The following is a 4,081-nucleotide window of genomic DNA, read 5'->3' on the forward strand; positions in this document are numbered from 1 at the left end:
TTTTCCTTAATCAAGACTTTGCATTCTTCATCTTTAACACACTTCATTTGATCCAAATATCTTCTCTCTCTCTCTCTCTCTCTATCTATCTATCTATCTATCTATCTATCTATCTATCTATCTATCTCTCTCTCTCTCTCTCTCTCTCTCTCTCTCTCTCTCTCTCTCTCTCTCTCTCTCTCTCTCTCTCTCTCTCTCTCTCTCTCTCTCTCTCTCTCTCTCTCTCTCTCTCTCTCTCTCTCTCTCTCTCTCTCTCTCTCTCTCTCTCTCTCTCTCTCTATATATATATATATATATATATATATATATATATATATATATATATATATATATATATATATATATATATATATATATATATATATATATATATATATATATATATATATATATATATATATATATATATATATATTATATATATATATATATATATATATATATATATATATATATATAATATATATATATATATATATATATATATATATATATATATATATATATATATATATATATATATATATATAGATTTTTCTCCCTCTTTGATTCATGAAGATTTGTATAACCTGTCAAAATCTTGGGTTCTTTTTTCACTCAGTGCCTTCTTGGTCTTTTTCTTAGCTTTCTTATATTTTTTTTTTCAAGTTTCGGCATTTTTACACCTAGACTATTATTTAAAACATTCATTTTTTTACTTTAACTTTACTATGAACGCTTTCATTCCACCACCAAAATCTCTTGATTCTCCTAACATCTTTTCAGCTATTTTTCTAATCTCTTGGATCATCTTGTTCCATATATTACTTGCAGTTCCTTGGGGCTGTCTGAACTCTCCTTCCAATATCTTGTATTGGAAACTCTCTTCCCTGACTTTTGTCTGAACACTCTTCCCTGACTTTTAGTGACAGCCAAAAATGAAATGACATTAGTGCATAGATGGATGTTAATGTTATTTTAACATATCTCAAAAAAAAAAAAAACAGTGTTTTATTCTAAATATAAATTAATTAATTGTCAAAAGAAAAATCAATGCTATGTGGTCATCGATATAAATAAATCAAAAAAATTATTGTTTAGAATTTACTCTTAAAGCTACAAATGAATAATTCTGTTTATAACCAAATAAACCATTTAAAAAAATATTTATTTTAGGACATGTTTTACGTATTGTTAAAGCATCATAGTTCTTCTAGCATGATATATGGAAAATTAACCAAACCAATAATAATATTCGTATTAATTCAACACCAATCCGTTGTAGTCTAGTTGGTCAGGATACTCGGCTCTCACCCGAGAGACCCGGGTTCAAGTCCCAGCAACGGAATTTTTTAAAAACTGGTTCAAAATATTATAAACTCTTTTCACAAATATATAAAAAAATCAATAAGTTTAATAAATATATTTATTATAATTTTCCAATATTTTTCAATTATATTTGCATTACATATATTATCACATATTATTAACATTTTTACATTATGATTACAAAATACTAAATCAAAATGTTATTTTTTTCAAACCATTTTTATGAATTTTAGAATTTCAAATTGATTTCATAAAACACTTTTTTTTTCAAACTCACATTCGATTTTAATCTTGATTCCGATTTTATCTTACTTTTGACTTTCTCGATTTCATTTCCAATCTCTATCTCAAACTTAAACAACAAATAACTTTTACAATGTCAATTAAGTAATTGAGTTTAAATAATTAACAAATTTTATTTAACGGTAATCATTATATAATTTGATACCTAAAATAAATATCCGGCACACGTCATTGCACAATATCCTATAAATTATTAGTGCATTGAAAATAAATTATATGGTATTAAACTATAAAAAAAAATCAACAACTTATGAATTTTAGTTTAACATCGTGAAATTCTAGCATAAACCCTAACCCTTAAATCCATTGAGGCAGTTTGAAATAAAAACAGGATTTAAATCCAATTTTATTTTTAAAAAATAAGAACAACCGATTTTTAGAAAATATATAAAAAACAAAAAATTTGAAATTCAATTTTAAAAAAATCCAATTTAAAAAAAAAAACTAGTTTCAAACTGTTTAAATAAATTAAACTGATTTAAAATTATGAACTGGTTCTAAACTGATTCTAAACTGAATTGTAATTGGTTTAACCGATTAACCACTTTTTATTAAAGTAGTTCTTAAAAATTGCACTAAACTGCAAATATGGTTTGGTTCGATTCAGTTCATGAACCACGAACACCCTACTATCTAATTGATCATAGAAAAATTCATATCTATTTTATTAGTTGTGTCATTTAGATCGGGATCTAGGAATAGCAGTGTCGATGACCAACTCCTGCGAGTTGAATCATAGCGACTCTAATATGTTAATAGCGCCTCTATTTTTGTTCTTTTTTTTATGGATCTATCGGTTTGATTTAAAATTAATTTGAGTGGGCTTGGGATTAGAGCAATTAAAATACCGGAAAATAATTTCATTTATAAAAAATACATTTCTTTTTACAAAATATAAAAAATATTAATTTTATTTTTTTTTAATTTATTTTCTAAAATATTTAAATACATACAAATATGTTGTCTATTTTTAATATAAGAAAATAAATTACTATCAAATTTATTAATTTATCTAGATAATAATTAATTAAAAGGTGTTTTGCATACCCTTGAGTATCATCTTACCATTTATATTGTCTTAATTATTATATTTTTATAATTTTTTATAATTACATAAATAACAATTTTTTTTTGTCCGATTTCCTGTTTTTTTGTGTTCACAGTTTCATTTTCTGATTTTAAAATACCCTCTATGTGTTCACAGTTTAACTTTCTCAATTTTTACACTTTTTATATTTTATCCCGATTATAACCACCCTTTTGAGTCATTTATATCAGACTTGCGAAACATGTCTTGAAAATTTGACGTTGTCAAGGATATCAATGATTCAAAGGAGACGTGGTGTCTTGTTGTTTGTGTTTTTGATGCGAAATGTCTTGAACATCAAGGTTTTAGAACCCATTGAGATGGTTATAATGAATATACAATTCATACGTTATTATTTGTGTAGGATTGTAGTTTTTTTTCACGGTGTATGTTTTAGGTATTTAAACATTATTTTTTTTAAAGTTTTTGTCATATATAAGGTTTCATTAAATATTTTAATAATTTATTCTCTCATCATTTCAGTTTTTTAATTGTCGAATTCTTAACATGTATTACAATTGTTTGAGATTTTCATATCTCAATGTAATTTTTTTCCATAAAATATCAATTATTGATGAATTATTTGATTGAGTTTTATGCTTAAAGGAACTATGATGGGTTTCACCATTCAGCTAAACACAATGAGAAATCATTGTCCTCTGTCGTTTAGCTACTTAAACAGTTAACATACTCTGAAAGTCTTAAACAATGAGGATAGTAATCCTCTCATAATCACTCTTATCGGCGACAATTTTCAATCCTACAGAATACACCGTTCCTATAATATTTGATTATTTTTTGATTTAATAATATATTACAATGTATGTCTATATGATACTTATAAATCTATCAATTTGTGTGAGAGCCGGATTAAATACATATTATAGCTTCTGATTTCACATAAACAACCTTTAGTCCCAAATGAAATATATGATTTTAACTTTAGAATTTAAATTGATTTGTAATTTCAGTTTCCAATCACACATTGTCCTCTGATTTGATTATGGGATGTCACACTTCTCAAATTACAACTCGCATTCAAAACACTTTCATATAATCTTGCAAAGGGTACTAAAGAATTAATATGAATTATATTGCTATAATTTTTATCGTAATAATACTGTTAGTATGATATTGCAATTCAACTTGAACCTACCATATTGAATATAATTTTGATGCTTGAATTATTTAACTGAGGTTTGAATTTCTTTTGATGCGTCTTTGTTGTATAAATACTGATCTCATTTGTATATTGATAATCTTGCCATGAAATAAAAATAATATCCAAATAACCACTCTTGTGTTGTTCGATGATTGGCTGTTTTTAAAAAAATTTAATGATTTAATTTTGTATTTTGTTTATCAATAGTAAAGTATAAAATT

At 25.1% G+C, this 4,081-nt stretch overlaps 1 non-coding gene across 1 annotated transcript; it reads left to right on the forward strand.

The window, feature by feature from the left end:
- Positions 1-1,254: 1,254 nt before the first annotated feature.
- Positions 1,255-1,327, forward strand: TRNAE-CUC (transfer RNA glutamic acid (anticodon CUC)). Its single transcript has one exon. It is a non-coding gene; the product is annotated as a tRNA-Glu (tRNA).
- Positions 1,328-4,081: the final 2,754 nt, after the last annotated feature.

This window comes from Lathyrus oleraceus, chromosome 5 (assembly GCF_024323335.1).
Source record: "Lathyrus oleraceus cultivar Zhongwan6 chromosome 5, CAAS_Psat_ZW6_1.0, whole genome shotgun sequence".
Lineage (NCBI taxonomy): Eukaryota > Viridiplantae > Streptophyta > Magnoliopsida > Fabales > Fabaceae > Lathyrus > Lathyrus oleraceus.